Here is a 14,770-nt window from a genome sequence, read left to right on the forward strand (position 1 = left end):
GGTCAAGACAAGAAGAGGGGTGCAAGGAGAGAGCCAGCGCATGAGATAGGAACAGGGGCAGGCCAGAGGTGCCCTGGAGGTCCCCTTCAGTCCTATGATCTGATATTGTCATAAAAATGAATGCAATAAATTTAACTCTGAGACAATGTGGATTCCCACCCCCACATGACCTGAGTCTGGGCAATCTTCCTGTTAGTCAAGAGAACAAGCCATAAATCTCCCTGTGGACACGGATGCTGGGTGCACCGTACACTCTGCCGTCTCCCCTGTTTCCAGAGAATCCTTCCCCTCACACTGATTTCAGCGCAGTAGAATTTCAACAAGACAGAAATAGAAGACAGAAAGGTTAGTCCTGTCAAAAGCTCTTAATATAATTATGAGTCCAACCTCTGCATGCACCCCTCAACCCCAGGAATAATTAGGGTGCAAGAGGCCGGGAACTGAACGGAAGGAGGGGAGGGGAGGGACGGCAGGCTGAGGACATGGTGATTAGTATGATGGCTGCTGCTTCTCTGCAGGAGGACGCTGGGACGCCACAGCCCTGCGGGCTCCCTGGGAATTCTGCAGATTCATAAAAGCCCCACTTAGAGCCTGGATCATCCCAGGCAGCAATTAGTGGCTCCAATAGTTTCAGCGGGTGTGTTATGGCTGTCCTACCCCCACTCCCTTTACTGAAGGTCAGTGATGTAGAGATGTGTCCTCATCACCCCCGACATCCACAGGGTCTGCAGAAGGGGACCAGAACAGGAAGGCCGTGGCACCAGGCTTCAGGACTGATGGGGACCTCAGAGGCAGGGCCAGCCTGGAGCATGCAGGCTGCCAACGGGGAAGCAGAGTCCCTCTTCCCTTGAGCAGTTGCTTTATGTTTAGTGTTTAATCTTCTCTCTGAAAGGCAATCTTTGGAATGAAAAACACAAACAAACAAACAAAACCCACAACAGTCCCCAAAGTCCATTTGAGCTTTTTCTTCTTCAGCTTAATTTCCACTCTAATGTTTAGGTAGCTCCCACGTGGAATTAGGCATTCGTGATTCTAATTCTGCTGCGATTCTCCCCAGGGTTTGCTCTTTTGACAGGGACTTGTGCTGTTCCATTTCAGGGTTTGGGGCAGAACGACAGAGCTCAGTGTCAATGGAGGGGCTCAGGAGGGGCCCACCACCCAGGGAAGGAGCTCCCCAAGGATTCTTTCTTCCCACCCCAGAGGCAGGATGTCCTTTAGCTCTGCTGGCAGCCACCTGGGCTCCTGAGCACCCATTCTACAGCGGTGGGCAGGTGAGAGAGCCCTGTGCTCTGCACATGGAACAGACTTGCGTGCCCAGAACCTGCTCCTCCGTGGTTCTGCACTTGGCCTCTGTTGACCGTGGTGCTGGCTATATCTTTAAGAGGCGCCTCAGTGTAGTCCTTAAAAGCACTCTCTCGAACCAAGCTGGATTGCTTTGGTTTGAATCTCAGAACTGCCACTCACCAACTCTGTGACCTTGGACAAGTTCTTTAACTTCTCTGTTAACTTTTCATTTTCATCATCTGTAAATTGGATACCAACAGTACAGGGCATTACACGAGTCAGCATTGCTGTTGTTAGCATTAAATGAGTTTATAATAGATGTAAATTGCCTATAAGAGTGCGAGGCACAGAGTCGGCGTTGGCAGGTGGTGGCTATAATCACTGGTATTAGTCCCTCCTGGGGCTGGCCTGGATGCAGAGGCAGGAACTACAGTTCCCAGAGCGCCTAGCAGGATGTGCCCTACATCTCAGCGGCACAGGGTGTGAAGGGGTGGCCATCCCCGCTGGGCCCACTGGATGCCAACAGCTTGGTACCCACATACGGGATTCTCTGGGACCAATGGGTGCTTCCATCCCTTCACGGGTTCCATCCTCATCCCTCCAACCCACCTGAACTGGTGACTCCTGAAATATGACTTATTTGAGGAGGACAGGTTGGCAGGGAGGAAATCAGGAGTTCTGATTCTCATCCTCAGAGGGATTCAGTCACTAGGCCAATGCCACTCAACTAGAAAGTGGCATTGCAGGAACTCACATGCACACTGGCTTCACTCCTACAAGGCCCCTTGGGATGACGACCCTCTTGCCAGGGGCTACTCTGTGTCATCCCAGGCTGTGGGGTGGTGAGTGGTGCGGGTGATTCCACCAACGAATCCTGGAAACAGAAGTGAGGCTGTTTCAGAACCTCCAAAGTTTGGAGACACTCCAGGAGAGAGGAGCTGGCTACTTTAAAGACCTCAGAGAAGGAAGTGCCCAGCCTCTCCAGACACAGGGTGAGCTGCCATCTTCAGGCCAAGTGCGGAGGACAGAGCTTCTTCCTAAAACGTGTGGCCACCAGTTCCACCCTTATGGGACTAAACACCTCACCAATCTGTGCCCCTGCCCACTGGCAACGGCCACCAGGATCACACCAGAGCCTGCTCCCTGCTGCCAAGTGCCCTTGCTTCCGGGAATGCATGGATAAACCCTCTGCTCCCACCGAATGAGGTTCCAGGCAGGAGGATGTGCAGCTGTCTCTGTCAGCCACCTCTCTGCATTTTCCTAACTTGGTTTGTGGCACATTGCCAGCTGTAGCCCCGGGCCCTCACTTTGCACCTCACTCATGTCCCCTTGTTTCATGGCCTTGCTCTCCGCAGGGACAGCTGATTCCCTGCACTGATCCTTGAGCCTACAAACATTTCTATGTGTTGCAAGGATGGTTGGCAGAAAGTTGTGGTCTGCCCAAGGTATTCTGGAGGTTCTAAAGACTGGGGGTTCTATGGAAGAATTGGGGGGTGGGGGTGGGGATGGGCAGGACTTTCAGCTAACAAGTCTCCTGGGGCACCTTGGAATCCCACCACAGGCCCCTCTGCTGGCACAGTTGATGACCAGGAAAAAAAGTGAGAAGATGGACAGAGATGTGTGTGACCGAAAGATGAGGCTGTTGAATGCATGGATTCATCCTCTTGGATCTTGGGAGGTGTGCTGGCTGGAAGAGAGGTTAGTTCCACAGAAGAGCCTGGTCCACCACGTGTCTGTCTGGCTGTGGGGCCCATACTGCCTCCCCAAGGGCTGCCTGCTTGCAGAAAGGCAGGGAAATCTCAAGGAACAAGATGCAGGAGCTGGGTGGGCATGCAGGAGCCAGCAGCACACCTGGCTCCTTCCTGTCCTGGGGAGGCCTCACAAAGAACCAGCACCCCCTACCCCAATTCTGTCCCATGAGAGTATCCCAAATAAAATCACAGAAGAGGCATGTTGGTGCATTTGCAATGCTACAGACAATTTTCTCGATACCTGAACTCCCCCACATGACATTTGATTGAATTATTCATAACCACCATCAGTAACTACTGATCTTCAAGGCAGTGAATGAGGCTGCCCAAGGTTCTGCTGAAGAAGGTGGGGCATGTACTGCCCCAGCCAGAGACCTTCTGAGCTGCCAGGCGCCACTTCCCCCCTTAGTACTCAAAGCACAAGTCCCTCCCATCCGTTATTTCTGGCCTTATCTTATCGATCCTTTTAATAGCAGGCAGTAACAATTTATTAGCAATTTTCCAGAGTCTCTGCCTCCTGGCTAGATCTTTTTCCATCCTGAGAGCTGAAGTAATATTTCTTCTAAATCCAACTCTCTTCAAGGCACTAAGGGAGGCCAGTCTGAGTGAGTCAGGGATGCTACAGAGAAGGAAGAATTAAATTAAGACATTTCCATTTCCCCACTGCTTATTCATAAACAAATAATTTGGTGGTTTCAATTGAACAGCTTTGGAGGGGGGCAGTGGAGAGGGGACACTACAGGGACCAGATGAAAACAAGCTTTGATGTCCCTTTACAAAATTTCATTTTTATTTTTTTCATTAAAAACATTTAATGCAGTTTTAAAGACTATTTTCCACTTACAGTTATTACAAAATATCGGCTATACTCCCCGTGTTGTACGGTACATCCTTGAGCCTATCTTACACCCACTACCCCAACCCTATACTGTCCCGCCCCCGTAACCACTAGTTTGTTCGCTCTGTGAGCAGAACTTGATTTTTACAAGTGGGTTAGGAGGTGAAAAGACAGTGGAGGTTGAGCTGGGGAGGTCGGGGGCTGGAGTTCCCGCCAGCCCAGGCTCCCTGCCCTGCTCTTGTGACTCAGACTTTTGGTGCCTCAGTTTTACCCACGACCAAAACTAGGGAAGGAAGAAGCCACTTCCCTAACTCACGACCCACGAGCTGATTCATGACCCCGCTCCCTCCAGGGAATGAAGAACGGCAGGGAAGGCGCCCGACTGCGGGAAGGAGGAGAAATGCGGCCGCGGGGAAGGGGGCCCGGACAGCCCCTCCTGGCTTCTCAATTGCCTGCGCGCGCCAGCCAGGATGCAATCAGGAACTCGGCCTGCGCAGGCGTCTGGGGCCGTGTAAATTCGAAGCGTTTATCTTGGTGGTGGCTGAAAGCAAAGAGGCCTGCAGGAGGCCAGGGACTAAGAAAGTCCCACTGTGCGACCAGCGGGGCAGGCTTGCACGCCAGAGCTGCCTTTGGAACCAGAACGGCTGCTTCCAAGGGACTCCTGGCCCAAGGCTGCTTTACTGTCCCCACGAGGGCCCAACTCTGTTACCCTCTGGTCCTCTGCCCATCACCCTCCAGATCCCAGAATAGATCCACACCGCAGTCACAAGCTCCCCGCGCGTGCGCACTGCCAGCCCTTGAGCCCACTGTCCCCGGACTCTCATTTAATTTGCCCAATAATAGACGTCACTGTGCTCAGAGCAAAACAGAGGCTCAGAAAGGGTAAGTGATTTGTCCAAGACCGCACAGCTAGCAACTGGCTTCAAATGTAGGTCCGTCTGCTTTGTTTACTTATTTTTCCAATATTAATATTATAGTTAGATATATTTTTAAGTATAGAACTTTAATATATTTGTAAAATTATGTAATATATTAAATTATTTTATGGTTGACTATTTTTATTATTATTGTTGAGGTTTTTTTATTTTTCGAATAGGGAGTAGTGCACGCAATTCAAAATTCAAAATATACCAAAGGAATGCAGTGAAAATTTCCCCATCTCAACTTTTGTCTTTCAGCCACCCAGGTCCCTCCTCAGGTTCAACCACAGTTAATTCATTTCTTGTGTATCTTTTCAGAGACAAATGGTGCAACAATCCATACCTTTCTGCTCCTCATTTTTTTTTCCAATCAGTATTTCTTGGAGATCATTCCATTTCAGTATATAAAGAAGTGTCTCATTTCTATTTGTGGATCCATGATATGAAAACAACATATTAATTTATGCTTTAATCTCAAGAGGCAAATGCTTTTCCACTCTGCTGTTTTATGTATTTATTTTAAAAGTTCCTCTTCTGTCTAACTGAACTTTTCATCTTGAACTCAGATCTTCTGGTCTAGAGTACATTTCCAGTGCTGGAGAGCAAGCTGGTTCAAGCTGGAGAATAACCAGCAGTGAGGTGATGGATGCCAGGGTAAATCCCACATGAGCTGCTGTTTGGCAGAGTCTCTGCCCAGCTTCAGTCTGGCCGGCTCTGTAGACTGTAGTTCTGACCTTCTGCAATGAAGGCTCCTCAGCTCATACCATGGGGTTGGGTTCATTGCTGTCTCCATCTGTAATTAAGGAGCATTTGGGGGGATTATCCCGCCATATGCAGAACCCATGTTTTCAGGAGTCAGTGAGGTTCAAGATCACAAATCTTATGAGTTTAGGGAAAAGATGTTGGGAAATACTATCAAAATAACTTTTGATGCCACTCAGAGCCATTCATTTCGTGATTTTTCAGTAATAGGGATTAAAGAATAATAGCATTTTTAAAATAGGTTTTATTTTTTTAGAATGGTTTTAGACCCATGGCAAAACTGAATGGGAAGTACAGAGCATGTCCATATACCCTCTTCCTTCACACACGCACAGCCTCCCCTACTAACAACATCCTCCACCAGAGTGGAAACTTTGTTATAATCAATGAACCTACATTCATACATCATGATCACCTAAAGTCCATAGTTTCCATTATAAATTACTCTTGATGTTGTCCATTTAGTGGGTTTGGACAAGGTATATTGACACGTATCCACTATTATAGTGCTATGCAGGGTAGTTTTGTTGTCCTAAAAATCCTCTGTGCTCCACCTATTCATGCCTCTCTCCTCTTTAACCCCTGGCAGTAATTGATCTTTTACTGTTTCCACAGTTTTGCCTTTTCCAGAATATCATATAATTGGGATCGTACAATACGTAACCTTTTCAGAGTGGCTTCTTTCAGTTAGTAGCATATATTTAAAATTCCCTCATGTCTTTTCATGGTGAAGTAGTTCATTTCTTTTTAGCACTGAATGTTCTGTTGTCCAGAAGTACCACAGTTTATTTATCCTTTCACCTACTAAAGGACATCTTGGTTGATTCCAGGTTTTGGCGATTATGAATTAAGCTGCCACAAACATACACGTGCAGGTGTTTGTGTGGACTTCAGTTTTTAACATCTTTAGGTAAATACCAAGGAGTGTGATTGCTGGATTGTCTAGTTTTGTAGAAACTGCCAAACTATCTTCTCATGTAGCTGTGCCATTTTGCATTCCCATGGGCAATAAATGAGAGTTGGTGTCATAGAATTTTAAAGCTGGAAGTGACCCTAGAAGTCATCTGGTTTTACCCTGCCATACTGCAAATGAAAAACAGAAGCACAGAGGAGTTAAGCGTCTTGCTTGATAGTCAGTGGCAGAGGTGTCTGTGCTGACTAGAGAAGGGATTGCAGCATTTCCTACCCTGGCTGCTGGCCACTATGCCACCAGGCAGCTTAGGTGGCTGAGCAAGCAAATGCCAGACTGCTTCCCAATGTGAGCTCAGGCTATTTATAGTAATTTTGCCAATGGCCACTGTAAGATATTATCATTACAGTCAAATGCTGGTAAAAACACTGCAATTTTGACAAATTCTGCTATTTGATAAAATGAGTAGCATGGTGGTTCTTAAGAGATGCTAACATAATGGAAACATCAAGAAAAATAAACAAGTATGCAACTCTGGTGGGTGAGCTGTCTTCATCATGACAGCTCTCTGTACTAAAATTCTCATTTCCTATACTTGAGTTCACCAGATTGGGAATGCCTCACAGTCAGAGATGATGGCTTATTCCTTCTATAGCTCTAGTAACTAGCTTGGCATTTGGTATATCATTTGCTCTCCATAAATATTTGTTGAGATGAAACTGGGAAGCGTCAAAATATAGCTTATTATTCTTCACAGAGTATGAGGTGACGTCTTATCGTTACACATCTCATAGATCTTGTATTTTCACTTTGGTGTCCCTTCAAGATGGTACTCTTACACTATTGTGTCACCTGCAGGTTAGACAGGTCACCATATTACTAGACTCCCCTGGCTGTGACTGGAGCCCAGCAGGCCTGCCAGGCATGGTAGGCAATGAGGCTGAGAAGAGGGATGGAAGAGGGCCATGGAGGTCTCAGGAGTCTGGAAAGGAGTTTGAACTGTAACCTGTGGCAATGGGGACCATTATGCATGTTAGAAAATGTTTTCTAATGACCAGAGGAACAGAATAGAAAGTTCTGAACTATACACCTCGTATGAATTTCTTATATGATGAAGCTGACATTTCCAATCAGTAGAGAAATTATGGGTTGTTATTTAATAAATAATATTGGGCTAACTAGTGAACCATTTAAATAAAAAGCAGTATTAGATCCTGTGATAAAAAGAATAATGGCCTCCACCCCAGAGGTCCATGTCCTAGTCCCTGGGAGCTGTGTATACACTACCTTACAATGGCAAACAGATGTGATTAAATTATGGATTTTGAGGTTGGAGGATTATACCAGTTTATCCAGGAGGGGCCAATGGAGTCACAAGGGTTGTAAGAGAGTGGTAGGAGGCTCAAAATCAAAGAAGCAAATGTGACAAGTTTAGCATGATGTGATTGCTGGCTTTGAAGATCCAGGGGTCCACTTGCCAAAGAATGTGGGTTAGAATTTGCAGCCTCCAGAAGCTGCAAAAACAAAGGACACAGATTCTGATCTGGGACCTCTGGAAAGGAAAACAGTCCTACTGGCATCTTGATGTTAATCCCTTAAGACCCATTGCAGACTTCTGACCTCCAGGATTATAAGGGGAAAAATTTGTGTTATTTTTAAACCACTAAATTTGTGGCCATTTGTTACAACATCTATAGAAAACTAACATGAGTTCCCAGTTTATAACTTATCAAATAAATATTAGATTAAATATTTAAATAGGAAAAGCAAAAAAAAAGTAAAACATGCGGAGAGTAGAATCTTATAATTATGACTTCAAAGACAAAGGGTGAAAGCATTGTTAAAAACCTCTATATATTAAAAATAGACCTATAAAGGAAATTAACATGCAAATTAGAAACTGGAAAAATATTTGAAATGTATAAAATGAGAATTATCTTGAATGGTAAAGTTAACGATGATTTTCTACAATTTTTTTTGGTAAAGAAGATACATATTTTAACAGAAAGAAATTGTTACTGTGGCAGTTGTATTAAAAATGAATTGGAGACAAGTAGGGCACTTCACCAAAGAAGATACAGGGATGGCAAATAAGTGCATGAAAAGATGCTCCACAGCATTTGTCACTAGACAAATGCAAATTAAAACTACACGGATACACCACTGCACGCCTATTAGAGTGGCTTAAATTAAAAAGACTGACCACACTAAGTGATAGCAAAGACGTGAAGCCACTGGAACTCTCACTCTTTGCTGAAGAAGGTGTAAAATGGCACAACCACGTTAGAAAACTTGAAAGAGAAGCATACACCTACGATATGATCCAGCCATACCACCCCTAAGTATTTTCCCAAAAGAAAGGAAAGCATGTGCCCATACAGAGACTTTATGCAAATATTCATGGCAATTTTATTTTTAATAGCTCCAAAGTGTAAACAATTTAAATGTCCATCAACAGGTTTATGGCTAAACAAAGTGTAGTATATCCATACAATGGAATACTGCTCAGCAGTAAAAAAGAATGAACTATTGATATCTTCAACAACCTGTAGAAATCTCAGAATAATTACACTGCATGAAAAAAGACAGAAAAAAAAAAAGACTACATACTGTACTGTATGATTCCATCTATATAATTCTAGAAAATACAAACTAATCTATAGTGACAGAATGCAGATCAGTGGTGGCCTGTGGATGGGGTGGAGTGGGGAGGGGAGGGTGGGAGGGGTCACGGTGGTGCACTGGGAAACTTCAGAGGAGGTGGGTATGTTCACTATCTTGATTGTGGTGATGGTTTCACAGGTGTACTCATACGTCAAAACATCAAATTATGTGCAGTTTGTTGTATGTCAATTATACCTTAAGAAAGTGGTATTTAAAAATGGCTTGGCCTTGGAAGGAGATGGAAGAAACTTAAGTACATAATACTAAGTGAAAGAAGCCAATCTGAAAAGGTTGCATACTGTATTATTCCAACTATATGATATTCTGGAAAGGGCAAGACTATGGAGACCATAAAAAGATCAGTGACTGCCAAAGGTTGGTGGGGAGAGAAGGATCAACGGGGAGAACACAGAGGATTTTTAGGGCAGGAAACTATTCTGTCTGCCTGAGTATCCACTATAATGGTGGGCACATTTGTCCAAACCCAACACCAAGAGTGATTTGTAATATAACCTATGGACTCTGAGTGATTGTGATGTGTCAGTGTAGATTCATCAGTTGTAGCGAATTTTCCACTCTGGTGTGGGATGTTGACAGGGTGGGCAGGGGGGTGGGGATGTCTTACATGTGTGGGACAGGGTGTGCAGGAGACATCTCGGTACTGTTTGCTCAACTTTGCTGTGACCCTAAAACTGCTCTAAAAAGTAAAAATTATTTTTTAAAAACTGGCTTGAACAATTGTGATATGTCTTGTCTCATATCAGGGCTCTGCGGGCAGAGGTCGTCAAGGATTTTTTCAGGTGCTGAGGACGCTACTGAGGACACAGATGTTTCCCATCTTTGGGCTGTGTCTCCCCCTGTCTTGTGAAAATGGATGCCATTTTTCAAGACGTCACGTGCAGGCACAGCCATGAGTAGCAAAGATGAACTTGTTTCTACTTTTACACGTCTTTAAGAAAGAGGAGAACTCCTGTGAACACCTCAGAGACTTCCCCTCAGGTCCCACTGGCCAACGTTGAGTCGCGTATCTGTGGTCCGACTGTAAGGGAGTGAGGGAGATGATGGGGGAGGGTTTCCCTTGGGCGTTCCCCGGGCTCCACGGGCACTTCCAGGGCTTGTGGCTCTGCTCCTTCCCTTCCCACTTCCTCCAGCTGCTGCACAGCCTCATCCTCTTCTCACTGGTGTTTCCTTTGTCCACCTCTACCCCTGAGAGGCTTCAGTGATGCTCCTCGGGGTTCCCACAGGCCTTTCCAAATAACTTCATTGTCCTTCTGTCTAGACTGCCTTATGCGTGCGTCTGTCTTAACAGCCAGACATGAGCTTTTAGAACCATGCGTCTTTCATCAGGGGAGTCCCAGGACCTCGCCCAGTTATGCTTGAAAAAGTGAACTTGAACAGGATAAAAAGCCAATGGAGCTAGAAAAGGTCCTGGAGAGGACACAGAGGCAAAGGTGGGGGTGGAAGGTGGGAAGGAGCAGTGTCTATCCAGAAGCGAGTACTAGACGCCGGAAGACTTCAGTATTGAAACAGCAGAAATGATCAAGATCTAGAATTATAAAGGACATCACTTGGATGAGCTCCGAAAAATAGACCTGGGAATATCACCCTGAAATTAAAAGGAGAGAGTTTTAGACAGAGATGGCACAGCTGGCCTCATGGGACAGAATGCTCTGTTCATTCAACATGTGGAACTAACTACCTCTAATAGTTTGTTCAGAAAAGACTGTTGCCGTAATAACAGCTATTCTGTGCACTGAGGCCAAATAGAAATACAGAGACAGAGATTTTGGAGGAGGAGAGAGATGGCTTCATTTTTCTGCCAGGCAGAAGGGAAGACACAGCAGGCTAGCGCCTCAAGAGCTGTGCCCCCACTCCTTGGGAGTCAGGGAAGATTTTAAACGTGAGGCTTGCAGTTCAGGTAAATGATGAGAGTCCAGGTGGGGAGGATCTTGCATTCTTTTCTTCTGCAAATTCATGGCCAAAGCTGGCATCAGGCAGCGCAGCAACCGGGTCTGGTGTCCCTAAAGTTATCGGCCCATGACCTTCTTTCTGAAATGAAGAATTCTGCAAGGGAGTGGGGGCGGGGGTGGGGTGGGGGGGGAAGAAATGTCAGGTGCAAAGTATAATTTGAATGGAGTCAGAGAGTAATCAGCTTTGTGAAGGACAAGGCTAGCTACAAGTGTTTGTCTACAAGCTAAGGAATAACCAAGATTAACTCTTTCAGGCCAGGTTATCTTTCTCCCGTAGCCTGTCCGATGTTCTCTTTGTTTTCCTTGCTCTTAAGAGGAAAAAGGAAAAATCGCTTCTATTTGCACTGTAATAAGACTACAACAATTTTTAAGAGATTAAAAGCTACAAAATGGACAAAGTGACCACACTTATCTACGCCCAGGCCTTTCAGCCTCACAAAACACGCTCTTCTGATCTCAGCTCTGCAGAGGGATCCCTGGGCTGGATGAATCACGTGGGTCTGAAGTGAACCTCAGGTTGTCCATGCTTCGTCACACATCAGATGGAAAATCACCTCTGTGGGGCAGGGATTCCTGACGGCAGGAGAAAGTACAATGATGCTCCTGGGACTAGGATTTTGGAGTCATTTCAGTAGTGACTGACTGTTTCTTGCTGGCCTTCCCAGGCACAATTCTAGAGACGCCCTGGAGGTTCGGGCCCCAGTCTTTGTTGGCTGGTGGCCGGCAGGCCCTAGCATTGGAATCAGGATGGTTCCTGCATATCAGGACCATTGCTGTTCTGAAGTCATTTGTCTGAGGAGTACAGACACTCTCAAGGAGTCCAGCCTGCTAATTGCAGTCTCAAAGTCTTTAAGGAACACTTGAGCTGCATCAGGTTGAAATTCCCAGCTGAGCATAGTTTTTCTATTCTCTAAGTTCACTGGAAGCACTGGAAAGAAATCTTGTAGCAATAGCTGAATCTTATCTGCCTATGTCCCAGTCCCCCAATCTTAAGCTGCACTGAGTTTTAGTACTCTCTAAGGTCAAAACCCAGCTGACCCTTTCCTCCCCGTCCCAGCTTGGGCATTACTCGGCGGCTCTCTGAACCACGCTCCCCGGTTCCCTGTGATGGCCCCTGGGGGCTGGGGTCCTCCCGCCTCCTCCCAGTTCTTCTTCCAACAGTTGCTCCCAGATTTGCTCTCCTCAAGCCAGCAACCTCTGTCTCCTTCCCTATTCTTTGAGCTGAAGGCCCCCCTTTCTCCTTTCGCAAGAGCACTGAGACCATCCTCATCAGCTTTCTTCCTTTTCATCTCATCTCCTTGGTGAGCTTGGTATGCTAAATTTCCTCTGCTCTTTCAAAAACCGAAATCATTACCTCTCTACGACTGCCTTCCCCTCTCTGTTTCCATCCTTAAGGCAACTACACAGTAACCTTTGGCTTGCACCTGCCCTTCTCACCTTTGGTTCTGCCTCCACCCCTCTACTGAAAGGGCTTTTCTGAGAGCACCAGTGACCTCCTAGTTACCAAAGTCTAGGGCCATTTCCAGGACTGTGTTCTTCTTTCTGCCCTCACAGTCACCAGCCTGCTTCCAACTCTCCCTTCCCTGACTCACCCCTGTCTTGGACCCTCAACATGCTTCCAGATTACCCAATCAGGCATCCACAGTGCAGTCTGGACCTTCTTGTTTGAATGAAAACATCTGGCTTCAAAAGGCCCTTGCTACCTCCAGGACTAAGGCAGCCCCCTGACATGATGGGCTTTCAAGGATGTGGCCCCGGCGGGCTTGCCTGCATCATGTGTGGCCGTTTGTCCCTAACCCCTTACACTTCAGTCACATCCAGATTTTTGCAACTCTCTCAATGGTCTCCATGCGTTTGCAGGTGGTGTTTCCTCTGTCTGGAATGCCTTCCTTCCCACTGCACTTGCCTCTCCACCTCGATAGAGGCAGGCATGCTCCTGATGCTTTCTCTGAATATGTTCTATGAGCTTAATGACTTGGCAGCAGCTCCAGGCCTCTGAGTGCCAGGAAGGTACCCTCTGGCCCAGCACTCGGCAAACAGAGGTCATTTCTCTTCTGCTTCCACACTGACTCCCTCTGAAAATCCATTTGATCTCAGTTTCAACTTGCAGCTCAATTCAGCAGAAATGCTACCGTGCAAGCACACGTTTGACTAATTCTCAGCTCTCTGCCTTTATAGCTCACATCCTCTCCTAAGCTCAGACTCATGTTCCTGCCTGTTCACAGGATGGATATTTCCATCCGGACATCTGTGTGGGACCTTATTTCTCCAGCCGCATTCTCTAGCAACCAGTTCCTCGATGCTCTTCCTGGTTCAAGTGGAAAGTTCTGATCATCACTGATTTTCTTTTCTCTCCTCCAGCTACCAGATTCCGTCCATTCACTCTTCACAGCCTAAACAAACAAGCAAACAAAGCCCTACGTTTTGTCTTGCCTTTCTATTACCCAGTCTGGTTGTGATGGTTCATTTTCTGTCAATTTGACTAGGCCACAGTACCCAAACATTTGGTCGAACATGAATCTAGATGTTACTCTGAAGATATATTTAAGATGAGGTGAACATTTAAGTCAGTAGACGCTGAGTAAAGCAGATTAGCTTCTCAGATGTGGGTAGGCCTTGTCCAATCAGTTTAAGGCCTTAAGAGAAAAAACACAGAGGTTCTCCAAGGAAGAGGAAATTCTGTCTGCAATCCACCTTTGGACTCCAGCTGCAAATTCACTCTTCCCTGGGTCTCCAGCCTGCTGGCCCACCCTGCAGATTTTAGACATGCTGGTTCCACAATCATGTGAGTCAATTTCTTAAAATAAACCTCTCTCTTTCCACACACACAGCCCACTGTTTCTGTTTTTCTGGACAATCCTGATTAATACACTGTTCTACCTTGTCACGCAGCTCCCTGTTCCTCCAGAGCACTCCAGTGATGCTCTCTGATGTTTTTGTGATGTTCATGTGCTCACAAAACTTGCTGGGTCCCGGGGAAGTGAATTGGGAGATTGGGATTGCCATATATACATTACTAATAAGAAAAAAATGTATCAAATTGTACACTTTAAATATATGCAGTTTATTGTATGTCAATTGCATCTCAATGAAAGTTCTTAAAGAAAAAAAAAGAGAAAAAGAAAAAAAACTTGCTGGGTCCCTATCGCTCATCGATAGATAGCTGTGGTTCCCAAACATCAGAGGTTTGTGTATCTTCACCATGTCTGACATGCATTTTCATTGCCTCATCTATACAGTTACTTGTTTTAGACTTTTCTTTACATTGACCCTTCTCAGGGATATTTGCATTTTGGCAGGAATGCATGAATTTTTTTTAACTTTTTATTTTATATTGGAGTATAGTTGATTAACAATGCTGTGTTAGTTTCAGGTGTACAGCAAAGTGATTCAGTGATACATACACATGTATCTATTCTTTTTCAAATTCTTTTCCCATTTAGGTTGTTACAGAATATTGAGCAGAGTTCCCTGTGCTATACAGTAGGTCCTTGTTGGTTATCCATTTTAAATATAGCAGTGTGTACATGTCAATCCCAAACTCCCTAACTATTCCTCTCCCACCCTTCCCCGCCCTTATAACCATTACTTGGTTCTCTAAGTCTGTGAGTCTGTTCCTGTTTTGTAAATAAGTTCATTCTTTCTCAGATTCTGCATATAAGTGATATCAT

This window comes from Hippopotamus amphibius, chromosome 5 (assembly GCF_030028045.1).
Source record: "Hippopotamus amphibius kiboko isolate mHipAmp2 chromosome 5, mHipAmp2.hap2, whole genome shotgun sequence".
NCBI classification, from domain to species: Eukaryota; Metazoa; Chordata; class Mammalia; order Artiodactyla; family Hippopotamidae; genus Hippopotamus; species Hippopotamus amphibius.